At 38.9% G+C, this 14,553-nt stretch overlaps 1 long non-coding RNA gene across 1 annotated transcript in view; it reads right to left on the bottom strand.

Moving 5' to 3' along the window:
- Positions 1-1,537: 1,537 nt before the first annotated feature.
- Positions 1,538-14,553, bottom strand: part of LOC138737688 (uncharacterized) — a 37,766-nt gene continuing 24,750 nt past the window's right edge. The window contains exon 3 of the long non-coding RNA XR_011341148.1: positions 1,538-2,055. This is a non-coding gene — a long non-coding RNA (uncharacterized lncRNA). The remainder of the gene's footprint in view (positions 2,056-14,553) is intronic.

The raw sequence follows: 14,553 nt of genomic DNA, 5'->3' as shown, positions 1-14,553 counted from the left end.
AGAAACACCCCTATATTCACTCTCCTATCTGCTTCCCTATCAGTCCTGTTCCCTTCAAATTAGTTTAAATCAAGCATAATAGTTGAGATAAGGGAAGGAGAAATTCACTACAAATTGTCCAATGACAAGAATCATGCAATATTCTGAAATAAGTTGCATTGTCCATGAGGAATTTTAGTTTGTGTTCAAGTCACTAGAGCATTTGCAATTCACATATAACTCTAGGTTCTTATGGCTGACCAAGGACCTATTAGCATCAGTGTTTCATCCACTGAATCCCAGCAATTAATTTGCACTTCTCTACTCCATAAGGGAGAGAAAGATATCTCTCTTTGACTAACATAAGTGACAATCCTAACACAGCTGCGTGCTGAAAATTGGGAAGGATCAGAGAGAGTGAATTTCAGGGTGAATTTGGCTTGATAGGTGTGGGTGCACATCTGGAGAAAGCTACAAACCTCAGTCACTATTGATGCAGAAATCTTGAACCTGTGGGTGAGCTATGGATATTAGCATCAACTCCCTGCAGAACCTCAGGAAATAGACTGTCCTAGCAAAAGTCCTGCTTCCCCACATCCCCTGCCATCCTGTGCCAAGACACTTTTGGTTTTGGGCCCTCTCTTCTAACAGGTTCAAGAGACCACTGGCTGAGCACATATATCAAATATAGAAAATAGATCCAAAAGTCTCCTGCTTGAAGTATCTTTGCATCTATTTCCAACCAGATCCATTACAAAAAACTGCCCAGTTAAGCTGCAAATATTTGATTACTCTTTTAAATAGGTCAGGTGCAATGAATGTTCTGGTTGTAAAAGCCTGTTCTCCTGTTTGTTTATTACATCTCCTTGATGAAGTTTCAAATTGCACAAGTATTGACTTCAACTGTCTAGGTTCCATGTATTCCATGCCATAAGCTCATCGCATCCATAGAAAGACCAGAAAAAAGTTTCCATTAAGCACTAGGTGTTACACCATGCTCATGTGTAGTACTCGAATAAATTACTTGTTCAGCACTTAGAAGTCAAGTGCTTACTGACTGAATTTCTCCCTCTGCGTGACAATATATAAAATTGTCAGTTAATGACATTGACAACAATATGACATAAGTCAACAATTACAAAGATTTCACTGAATTTGTTTACCTGTTTAAAGTGTCAATAGCTGATCTGCTTCTAATTTAGTTTGTTTCGCTGTTTTTGCTCATATTGAGCTAATTTTGTGAAACTTTTCAAAAATGGTCACAGAAATAAAATTGACACATTATTATGAATGCTGCCTATTGGGTGGTGGATGGTGTACGTATGGGCTGAATTTATTTCCAGTTGGGTGAGGCAGAAGGTGGGGTAGGCAGATGTGGGGGTGTAAGCACCACCAATAATTATCTAAAAATATATTGAATGTGATCCTATGAGCCCACATACGCATGTTTCTTTCCTACATATTAAGAAAACAGGTGGCAGGTTTAATGTAAAAATACACAGTAAATGCTGGTGGAACTCAGCCGGTCTCACACCACCATCCATAGGAGGTAAATATATATTACCAATGTTTTGGGCCTGAGCTTTTCTTCAAGGTATAAGCAAAAATTTAATGTCCTCATTCTGGTTGAAAATATACAACATACAGTGTTCACAAACAAAATGGTACTATTACATTATTATATTTTTAAGACCAAGTGTCATGCTGAAACTTGTGATACTGTGGAACCAGTAATCATTTGAAAATACCAAATTGTAAGTTTGATTTCTAACTATAAACATTTTCACGGAGGTGGTGAGACATCGTTAGCTGAAGAAACATTGTCATGACTTTCATTCTTGATTAACCACAGGCTATCCAACAGCTTCAAAACAGTCCAGGAGAGCTCAAAGTGAGCCCCAAATGTCATATTCCGAAGGAAAGTTGCATCTTCAGATTAACAGCCTGCTTGAGTGTGGTGTGTTAACAATGAAAAGCTGATCTTCGAACTATTTGCTCTTCAGTTGTCAAAAATGTTGTAATGATTTGTACCACAGTCCTCAGTCATATTTTGCTAGAGCAGTTTGGAAAATGGACCTGGAAAATACAGGAACCAACAAGTTATTACTGATGAGTAGATGGAATTCCCCCTCCCAAACAAGAGCAGATTTTTGTTGTGAAATATTGATGAAGAAATACAGTATAAATTAATATAGCCTCAATTTATTTTCCATTCTATTGCCAGATTGCACCAGTGTTACCATTAAGACTATTGAAATTAATAAGTTTTATGAAAGCCATCTCCTTGGTCTTCTGGAAAAATTTATTAGTCCTTTAATATCAGAGTTCTGCTTGGGCTACTGGTGTAGCAATGCAGCAATAATGTCAAGATGGTTATTAGGATGCAATATACAATAAAGCTCAGCCACCAAAGTAGAACCAAACAATAGATCTGTAAGATATGATTGAATTTGCATTGTAAATTGCAATTTTCCTACAACATTTCAGCATTTAGCTGAAATCTATTCATGCGACTCACCATATTTGATGGCATATAGGACCCCTGCCTTTTTTTTACACAAAAAAATCACTTCAAAAACCACCTCGGGTCCTATACACTAAGGTGACATTTTGGTGTCGAAATACAAACATAATGAAGACTTTTCTCTGCAAGATGATGACAAGAGGAAAGCACTCAAACTACTCACCCAACTTCAAGAAGCCCGTGGAAGTGCTGTGGCTGACCAGGAAGCAGACCCGCAGCTTCAAAAACCACCTTCCCTCGGGTGGCCCATGCTTTGCAGAGTCACCACCGCTGCCACTTATTTTCCCTGGTGAGAAGTTTTGCTCATTCAATCCTGCCCATTCACTCTCTTCCGCTCACTTGTCCTCTCCCATAGTGCTTTGAGGGAAGCGCTGGTTCTTGATGATCAGGCTTTGTTTGATGAGCACGGTCCCAATGCAAATTGAATGAGGCGCGGGGGACGGGTGACAATGAGCAAGCGGCCTGTCGAGCTCAGCGCAACAGGCCGCTCGCTCACTGCCACCCGCCCCCACGCCTCATTCACTCTGTTCAGGGAGTCATGCTCATTGAACAAAAAAAGGTTCAGTATGGAACCTGATCACTGAGGTCCACCACTCCCCTCAAAGCGAGTGATCGATTGTCTCCTCCCCTGTGATAGTGGGCCTGGGCCCTTCCCATTACCCTGGCTTCTCTCCCTCTTGCCCTCACGTGCCCATGGGTCCCGACACACCTGTCGATCAATCGGTGTTTGTATGGTGGGAGGGAAGCAGCCTGAGGTTTGACGTGCAGCAGGCGGAAGGATATAGTGTTGCTGCTATTGCTTATGTGCAATGAAGCTTCGGCATCTTTACCATGCAAGGCTGGAGGATTTCCATCAAGGTGAGTGAAGGTGAATGCACTAAAACTAATGTTTCCTGGGGGTTGGGTCCAATTAGCCACTTGGTCCTATATGTCATAAAATACAGTAACTCTTGACAGTTTTTAATTAAGCCAGTACAATATTTTTAAAAATCAGAATTATTTTTTTACAAATCAAGGTTTGTTATGTAACACTTGCTGCAAATTTTCATTCAGATGTGTAATTCTTAGCTCTACAGATGTTATTCTGCATTTCTACAGTCAGTGGTTTCTCAAAATAAACCATAATGACTATCCTGCAACAGCTTAAATTCTGAAATACTAGTCTTCAAAGAGAATTTGGATGACAAAATGTAAACATTTTCTAATGAAAGTAAGTATAGAGAATCTCAGGTTTCTTCTTTTAACAAGTAATGTTTATTTTTTATGAAAGCAAGGATAGATTGAGAAAATGTTTATCACTTTAAGATTGATTGGGTCTGATTTGCCATGGATAAATGCAAATGACAAACTGAAAGTGTCACTCAAAGACTATCCATGCCTGCAATATATTGTGCACATGTATTTTGGCTAAATGATGTGATCTATTAAAGAGACAATACATTCTGATTATTGTTATTTTATAAGACCCAGAGAATGAAACGTGCTGTTATATTGATAACACTGGGAAGATTGAACAAAAGGTCAGTTGAACAAACAAAATGTATCAGCATAATTATGCAATTAAAAATGCTAAATTCAATTAACGTTTTATCCAACTTCCTATGTGATACAGTAATTGTCTATCGTAAACCCCTTTTTTTTGGGGAAGCAAACCTTTTGAAAAAATTGTTGTCCAGTGTAATTAATCAAATATGATGGCATTGGAAATATTTTTCACTAGATTCTTTTTTTAAAGGACTAATGCTGCACTGATGCATTTAGACAGGAAATACCATCCTGTCACCCATGCTGGCATTTGAGGGTTCACTGCATTTAAATCTAGTTATTGCTCGCAAAATCTTCAAAGCTTCAGTTCGGTGAAGACCACACTACTAAGACAGTTTGTAAACAATCTTTTTATGTGGTGACCTTTCAGAGAATTGAACTCCACTTAATGTAACCTATTGGAAGATGTTTTAGCCAGGACAATGCAAATTTCATCAAGCATAACTGTGGTCAGCTTAAATGCACATCACAAAAAAAAAAATTTTTAAACTTTCAAAGCAATGGTTTTTATATAACCAAATTATCATAGCAAGGAAAAGCTTTCCAGGATTTTGGAAGCCATGAATGATTAATAAAACTAATTACCTCAGTGCTCCAGTACACAAGAAGGTTCAACAAGATGTATATAAATTGTGATGACTCCAAACCACCCTGTATATTTAATAATTATGATCAATTGACAACATTACAGCATTTTTTTGTTTACTAGCTCCAATTCAATGACAACATCAGAATGGTGATGACTCTTTAATCCCCATGATATGAAAACTGAGGATATAATTTAAAAGATTTCACCATCGTTGGCAAGCAAGATTCAAAATAAAATATGAGAGAAAGCTATGGAAAGTGAAAACTTTAGTTGCGAAGAACTAGGCAAGTTTCCAAGTCTTCATTTAGGAGCCTTCTGGAGAATTATCACTCAAGTCTTGGAAAATTTGTTTGCTTGAAATTTTGGCTGGCTGAAACTGTTTTACATTTGCCATCTTATTTTGTTAACAATTTGTACAAAACCACCACCCACTCAGTAAAAGCTGGGCTGCTAGCCACAGGCACACTCCAAGACAAACAGATTATGCAGTTTAATGGAAATGCACCCAAGTATGAAGCAAAGGAACAGAAGCAAACCTGTACAACTGATCGATTCAGTTCGGCCATTTATTTGATCATGGGATAATCATGGTTGCACCTCTTATTAAAAAAAAAACCATTAATTTCAATCTTGAAAGGTTCATTGTTCTTGCAGCCACAGCTTTCCAGATTGTGAGGTTCAGCTTTCCATCTCCCGAAGAAGGGCCCAGGCCTAAAAAGTGAACTGCCTTTTACTTTCTACAGATGTTGCATAACCTGCTGAGGTTCTCCAGCACTTTTGTGTTCTGCACTTGACCCCAGCATCTGCAGATTTCTTCTTTGCCATCTTTTAATTATTTTTTGTGAGGATGAAGTATTTAAATATTTCACTCCAGAATGGAAGAGCTTAATTTTATGGCTGCATTTCTTATTTCATAACTCTTCCACCAAAGATAATAACTTCTATGTTAAATACTTCTACCATACCAATGATTCAGCAACCTTGCCTCAAAGATTAATCCTTCTAAATTCTAGTCTGAAAATTTGTAGGAAGCACCCATCTCTTTTCCCTTGATTACTTGTGGATGGGATCCGAAGCACATCTGAAGGCAATGCATAAGAGTGAGTAGGTACAAGAGGGATAAGGGACTCGGTAGATTACCATAGCAACTGTGTTGTCTACCTAAATGAATCCCATTTGCCTGCATTTGGCTTATATTCCTTGAAATCTTTCCAATCCATGTATTTGTCTAAATATTCCAGATGCAGTCAAAGTCAGCCAAATAGTCCTGAACCCCCAAATTGAGAGGGAAGAGGGCTTTTAATTCTGGGAGCAGCATATGACTGCTCTAAACAGAATAATGGACCTCCCGAGGTTGATCATGAAAAGATACTATTTTTCAAGAATTTAGCGTGATTTTAATTAAACAAAGAAAAGAATTTGAAGACATGAAAAGACAATTGCGTGCTAAAAACTTGAAATACTCAATGATATACCCCGCGACTTTGAGGGTGCGGAAGGGAACCAGCGATTTTTCAAGACCAAGAAAGAGGTGGAAGATTTTCTGCGAAGTTAGTAAAAACAGATTCAGGTTGCTGAAGGAGAAGATTGTGAAAATATTTATATTACAACAAAAGAAAAGTAGTAAGAGTTGTTTTTTTTTAAATTTTTGCTAAACTGTCTTGTATTTATTATTTTAAAGTAAAAGGTATAGAAGTGTTCATGGAGAGCTCAGTAAAAAGGAAAAAAAATCTGGGAAAAGTGGTATCAGGGTGGAAACTCTGGCCTAAGGGGAAGAATGGTGCCTGGAAAGGAGTAACAAAAAAATGGTGCCAAAGGGAGGGGTTCTTCTTCCTTGACAGATTCTGTGTGCATTTAATACGGACTTTCGGGGCTCAATGTATACGCCACCTTCAGGGCAGGGACATTGTGTGTTTTTCTTAAAGGATCACTTTATTTAAAGAGCCAAAGCAATTTTATTATTAAAAACATATTGCTTTAATGAAGAATATGGATAGATCATTGAAATGTATTAGTTATAATGTTAATGGAATTAATGGATGGGTGAAGAGAAAATGGGTCTTAGCATACCTAAAAAAATTAAAGGTAGATAGAGTCTTTTTACAAGAAACACATCTTACCAAATTGGAACACTCAAAATTAAAAAGATGATGGGTGGAGCAAGTAATATCATCTTCATTTGGATCAAAAGCAAGAGGTGTAGTGATTTTAATTAATTAAAAATAGACCAATAATAATAGAAGAGACATTAACGAATTAAGCTGGAAGATTTGTAATGGCACACTGTAAAATCTATGCAGAATCATGAACGTGTTTATGAATATTTACACCCAAACTATGATGTTGAAGTCTTTATGAAGGATATCTTTTCAAAATCTGCAAGAGATAGACAAAACGTATTGATTGGAGGAGATTTCAATTTTGTTTAGAATTAGATCCAATATTGGAGCAATCAGCGAGAACAGTAATAAGGACAAAAGCTGCAAAAACATTGTCAGTTATGAAAGATTTAAATTTAATTGATTTATGAGGTGGCTCAACCCCTTAGAAAGAGACTATTTATTCTACTCAAGGGTACATGAATCACATACAAGGATTGACCTATTTTTTACAGTGCTATCGAAGAAAGGTGGACAACTAAAAACCTCATCATACAGACCAATATCACATCTGAATGCAGACTATAAAATTATAGCAAAGGCACTAGCTAATAGATTTGATGAGTATTTACAAAATGAATACACCCAGATCAGATGGGATTTGTCAAAGAAGACATTCTTCTGCTTTCTCCAGTTAAGAAGTTAGTGGGATAGAATGAATGATTTGGCTGGGGAATACACCTAAATTTATATCTAGGATATACTTTGCTCTCCAAAATAAAAGTGCAAAGCCAAGCTTACAGAGATCTAGGAGTCGCAATAATAGAAGGATGCGGGTCTGTTTGGTGTTTGGATAACATGACATCAATTATAAATGCATGATATGTATTAGTGCAATATAATTTCCTACACCAGTTATATCTCATACACAGAAGTTGCATAAATCAAAATCTGAAATATCGGAAATGTGTTTTAGGTGTGGGATAGAAATAGGAATGTTCTTACATACTATCTGGTTGTATGTGAAGATGAGACCTTTCTGACAGGATATTATTGAAATATTAACAAAGGTTACAGAGTTGGCTTTCGCAGAAGACCCGGAGCTTTATCTTTTGGGCAATTTGATTGCAATAAGTAATAAACTAACTAAATTCCAAATTTCATTTGTTAAAATAGCTTTAGCTGTGGTGAAAAAAATGTGTTGCAATTACTTGGATGTCTGACTCTCTATATGATGGAAGACAGAGATGAATAGTTGTATTCCTCTGGGGAAAAATATCACATATAATCTAAAAAATAAATACGATGCATTTATAAAAATATGGCAACCATATCTGGACTATATAGGGGCCCAAATGTAAAAAGATACTATAATGATAAAAATATAAGTGATCTCCCCAATGAAGATTTTATTTTTTAAAGCCAATTGTAAGCCCTGATGGAGTATGTATTTATACTGGGAAGAGGGAGGGAGGGAAGATGGTGTTGTATTTTGTTTTGTAAGTAAAAAAAGAAAGTTATACATATAGATATTTATAAATTTTGAAAATGGAAAATTTTGATATGCATATTTATGGAAAACAAACAAAATTAAAATATTTAAAAAAAATTGAGGGGGAAGAGTGCTGAAAAGTTTGGTGCAACCGCTGCAACCGTGTCTGCCTGTCCCGCATCAGACTTGTCAGCCACAAACGAGCCTGCAGCTGACGTGGACATTACCCCTCCATAAAGCTTCGTCCGCGAAGCCAAGCCAAAGAAAAGAAAGAAGAAAGATTTACCACTGGACATATTGTGTTGAGGCTCTTCACCATAGAGGATGGCAAAGGACATAATGGTAGCCCAAGACTGGAGAGATTTGTGGATCATTACAGAACCACAAAGAAATAACAGTCATGTTTGTGCAGCTGGTAAAAGATTTTGCTTCAGTGGCTCACAAAATGCTGATAAAAACTTTACGTGATTTCCAAAAGATTTTATCAAATTGTCAAAAAGTCATACACTGATACATGCACAATAATTGAGGTTGGAGGTAGGAAGACTGACCATCCTTGTCAAGAGAGGGGATCATCTAGTCCTCTTTAGCCTTCTCACTTATGCTTGCCGCTATCCGACCAGATGTTTTCACCATTCATAGATCGGAACTCAAATTCTGGAAAAGGGAGAGGGAGCGGTGTGTACTTTTTCGTTAATACTAGGTCATGCAAAGACATTGGATTTATATCGGCTTCCTGCTCTACTGCCTCTGAGCAAATCTCGATTAAATGCATACCTTTCTATCTACCTCGAGAGTTTATATCTCTCCAGATGCCAATTACAAACAGATACTTGTGGAGCTGCATGATGTGGTCAGTAAATAAGAGAAGGCCCAGCCTGATGCTCTATAAATCTTATTCAGTGACTTTCACCAGGCCTGTGTCAAGAAAAGCCTGCCCAACTACAACCAGCATGTAACCTGCTGGACCAGAGGTCCCAGCGCACTCAATCACTACTACACCAAGATAAGGAAGGCCTTCCGTTCTTTCCAGAGACTGCATTTTGGCAAGTCAGAACACCTGGCTGTGCTGCTTCTGCCTTCATAGAAGCAGAGCCTAAAAAGAGAGTCTCCATAGATCAGGACATCTAGATGGTGGTCACAGGAGGCAGAAGAACAGTTACAGGACTTCCTTGAGTCAGCAGATTGGGCGATATTCAGGGACTCAGCTGAGAATTTGAACAATTACATCTGGGCTGTCATTGACTTTATCAAAGCAGCTGTGGATGAGTATGTCCCAACCAAATCATTCAGGGTTTTCCCCAACCAGAATCCCTGGATGAACAATGATATCTGGAACCTGATGAGAGGCAGATCACAGGCATTTAAGTCTGGAAATCCAGATCAACACAGAAGAAGCAGGTATGACCTGTGAGAAGCCATCCGTCAGAAAAGGTGGCGATTCTGGATAAAAATGGAAACAACAAGGGACACCCAACAACTGTGGCAGGGCCTAAAAGCCATAACCTATTACAAAACCAAATCCAGTGAAGTAGCACTTGGCAAAGCTTGGCTCCCAGAAGAACTCAATAACTTTGACGTACAATTTGATGACAGTTTAACAGAGTAGAACATGTCTCTTGATGATTCCATCCTTTCCATATCTGAGGATGATGGATGTGCTGCCTTCAGGAGATTGAATCCAAGGAAAGCATCCAGCCTGGAGGACCATCTTACCAATGTATTCATGGATACCTTCAATATCTCACTCCAGCGGGGCGTGGTAGCCACCTGTTTGAAATAGATGTTAATCATACCAGTGCCCTGGAAGAGTGTAGTATCTTATTTTAATGTCCATCAACTAGTAGCACTTTCATCAACAATGATGATGTGTTTTGAAAGGCTGGTGATGAAGCTTATCAGCTCCTGCCTGAGCGGTGGCATGGACATATTCCAGTTCGCCTAATGTAGCAACAAGTCTATGGCAGATGTCATCTCACTAGCTCTACTCAAAGGCCAAGAACATCCAGACAGTAAGGAGGCATTCATCAGGATGCTCTTTATTGGCTACAGTTCGGCATTTAACACCATCATCCCCTCAAAACTGATCAACAAACTTCAAGACCTGGGACTCAACACCCCACTGTGTAATTGGACCATGGATTTCCTCACCTCCAAACCACAATCAGTGAGACTTGGTGAGAACATCTCCACAACCTCCATCAAAACCAGTGCACCACAGGGATGTGCTCTTAACCCCCTGTTCTACTCACTTTACATCTACGACTGTATGGCTCAGTACAACAATAACACCATCTACAAATTTGCTGATAATACCAATGAAAGGTGATGAGTCAACATACTGGATGAAGATTGAAAAGTGCACTAACCACAACCTTGCACTCAATGTCACCAAAACTAAAGAGCTGATTGTTGACTTCAGGAAGGGAAAGCCAGAGGTATACAATCCAGTGATCATTGGGTGAGCAAATTTTAGTTCTTGGGGGTCATTATCTCAGAGGATCTTTCCTGGACTAAACACCCTAATGGCATCATGAAGAAAGCACAACAGCCTCTACTTCCTTAGGAGTTTGTGGAGGTTTGGTATGACACCAGAAACTCTAGCAAATTTCTACAGATGTATGGTGGAAAGTGAACTACATCACAGTCTGGCATATGGACACCAGTACCCCAAGTGTAAAGCCCTGCAAAAGGCAATGGACACAACTCAGGACATCACATGCAAAACACTCCCAACTATTGAGAACATCTTCAGGGAACGCTACCATCAGAGGGCAGCAGCAATCATCAAGGATCCATACTGTCCAGCACATGCTCTGTTCTCTGCTGCCATCAGTAAAGAGGTATAGGCGCCAGTAGACTCACACCACCAGGTTCAGGAACAGCTGCTACCCCTCCATCATCAGACTCCTCAACAACAAACTCAATCAGGGACTTATTTAAGGACTCTTACTTGTGCACTTTATTGATTTTTGTATTCTCTCTGTATTACACAGTCAGTTTATTATCTGTTTACTGTTCTTTATTTATTTACATGTATATGCTTTGTACAGTTTTTTTTTTGTTGCACTACCAATAAGTGGTAATTTTTCCTCCCCTGCAGTAAAAAAGAATCCCAGGGTTGAATGTGTTGTCATGTATGTTCTCTGACAATAAATCTGACAATCTGAAATCTGAAAAACACGTAATTAATATTTGGGGATCACATTGCAACTATCCCATGCCACTATAGAGAATAATATTATGGCATTTGAGAAGTTTGTGAGAGCTTTGGCTTGGTGTTAGCTATCAAGAAGATTGAGTTTTCATATGGTCAGTAAACATATGAAAATTCTTGACAACAAACCTTTCACCAGACCTGGAGAACTCATGATGTAAGACCCAAACAGATCCTTGGCATAGAATTACTAAGGAGAGGCCATATCAAAAGTTTAAGAACTTGAAGACAGTCAGGCTGAAACCTGTACAAAAGATAATGCTACTCATATCACATATGGTAGCCAGAATGGATGTGATCCTCACAGAGACCTCTAGAACTGTCTGATTATATTTGACAAGCTGTTCAAAAGAATTGTAAAGAAATCCTCTACTTTCCAAGTTAGACAACTGATGGTATCATCTACCCCGTAATAGCACTGATTTATCCAGTTTACAAACTATTAACGAAGAGACTCACACATTTCTTTCAGCACAGATTGGAGCTGACTTTCTTTATTCTCCTCAGACACAACATTGCATTCTTCAGTTCCCCAAACACCAACCAACCAAACCCCTCATGGCCACATGGGTGACCTTGACACTCACTCTCCCGTCTTCCTGCATCTGATATCTAGCCCCCACATGCTAACCCACACATGCATTCTATTACTCCCCATGCGCCACTTTGGATACGTCATCAGCAACGACCAGCAAAATGTGATTCAACCTTCATTTCAGATGATGGATGCTATTTACAAAGATAAACTAAAGAGGGCAAGAGACCCTACAGTTTTGAAAGAGATTAAAAAATTGCAGAAAGGTCACAAATCCCATGTAGTGAAACAGAGATACTAGATCAAGTTAGAGGTACAGAATAAGGTGGCAAGAACAAAGCATATAACTGATATGAAAATTGGTGAGACTGGATGTTACCAAAATTGACAAAACTAAGATTTCAAGGCTCAGTAATCATGGATTGAAGGCAGGAATCACCAAGAGGTGCATCAATTCGTCAAAACACTTTACTGAAGGTACAACCTAAATTCAACTAGTTCACCACAATATTATTAATTTTGCACCTTCTGCAAGTCTCAGGAATGCAAAAGGATATAATGCAGGTCAATGCCTAAGTATCAAAAAATGAAAGAATTAAAGGGCACAACAAAATTGCAGACTGTCTGAAAGAAAAGGTGGCTTAATACAAGAACAACAGATGGAGCACTGTGCAAACTTGACTTGATATTTTCTAAAGGCAACAACGTGACTCTTGTGGATATCACAATATTCTATAAAGGTAATAACCAGTTACTTTAGAAAGTACGTCCTGAGAAAAGTGAGAAATATAAATCTTTGCATGTTAAATTCTTCAACCAATGGAAGGAGGGTGTACAAAAATCTTAGGCTTAATTGCAAAAGCAAAATTTGTCTCAATATTTTAACGTCACATTATTTTTCACTAACTATGTGGTAATTTTATTTGTCCTTATGGTTTGCTAGTGTATTTTACCCATCTGCGTGGCTGCCCCAACCAAGAATTTCAGTGCATTTGTACATTGTACTTATGGGTATGACAGTAAACTCTAATCATGCTACTGACTCATAACTGCATTTCCAGATCTAGCTCCAGCAGAGTCATCAAGTTTGCAGATGACGCACAATAACAATATGTGTCTCATCGGCAACAACAATGAGTCGCACAGCTGAGAAGAGGTGGAAAATCTCGTGATATGATGCGAAAATAATGACCTGAGTCTCAATGTGAACAAGACGAAGGAGCTGATCGTAGACTTCAGGAGGACTAGGAATGGCCATTCGCCACTACACATTAACAACTCAGTTGAGGAGAAAGTAGAGTCCACTTAACAAGTCCTTGGAGTCCACTTATCCTGGACACACAACATCTCCTAACGTGTCAGGAAGGCTCAACAGTGACTGCGCTTCTGAGAAGACTGAAGGCACAGGCTGCCGGCCACCATTACAATATGTCAACCTTTTATCGGAGCACTACTGAGAGCCTCTTGGCCAGCTGCATCAGTGTGGTACAGTTGCTATAGAGAAACAGATCAGAGGTCAATCCACAGGACCATAAGAGTGGCAGAGAGGATCAATGGAGTCTCCCTCACCCCCCCATCCCTCATCGACATGATCTACCAGGATCATTGTCTAAAGAATGTGCACATAATCATTGAGGACCCCTTCCACTCTGCACACAACATCTTTCAGCTGCTCCCATCGGGAAAGTGATACAGGAGTATCAGAGCCAGCACCACCAGGCTGAGGAACAGCTTCTTCCCATAGACAGTGAGAATGCTGAATGATCAAACCATCCATGACCACTAATCATCCGAGTCTCTCTTATTTATGAAACAATATTTATTTATGTGGACTATTAATACTTGTCCTGCATATGTATTGTTTGACTATATGTGTGTTACATTTAGTTGTGTGTCAGCGTGTTTTGCACTGAGGACCAGAGAATGCTGTTTCATCAGGTTGTACTCATACAATCAGATGACAATAAAGTTTACTTGACTTAACTACACAAGTACTGAGACCATTTCATAATTTCCCTGTGAGTAGTAAAAAGAACTATCTGAATTGGAGCAAACAGAGGGAAGCTGGAGGACCTCAGTGGACCAGAAGGCATCCATGGCAGAAATGCTCAGTCAACATTTCAGAATGGGAGATCTTAGGGGGTCTTGATAAAGCATCCCAAACTTAAATGCTGACTGACCATTTCTGCACAGGGTAACTGCCTGACTTGATAAGTCACCTCCAGCTTTTCTTTGTTTCCTCAGGATTCCCGCTCCTGCAGTTTTTGTGTTTTTCTATCTTTATTGTTGATCTGACAATCCTCCTGTTAAGAGAGGGGGACCATATTTGGTGAAGAGGGAAAAAAATCAACCCACATTCAAATTCCATACTGCATGTCAAGATTAAGCAATACTTAACCAATATCCAACCTGCTAAAATCACCTCAGAGGCGATTAACACCAGTAAGCCATATTCCATAAGCAAGCCCCTTGCACCTCAAATGTAGTAGCTGTACTACTCCATGCATGACCTCTCATAGTTAAGACTAGTTTCCTGATGGATGATCACAGCAGTCGACAGAGCTAAGTGATCC

This window comes from Narcine bancroftii, chromosome 6 (genome assembly GCF_036971445.1).
Source record: "Narcine bancroftii isolate sNarBan1 chromosome 6, sNarBan1.hap1, whole genome shotgun sequence".
Taxonomy (NCBI): domain Eukaryota; kingdom Metazoa; phylum Chordata; class Chondrichthyes; order Torpediniformes; family Narcinidae; genus Narcine; species Narcine bancroftii.
The sequence above is the reverse complement of the archived record's forward strand: the minus strand, read 5'-3'. Positions and strand labels throughout refer to the sequence as shown.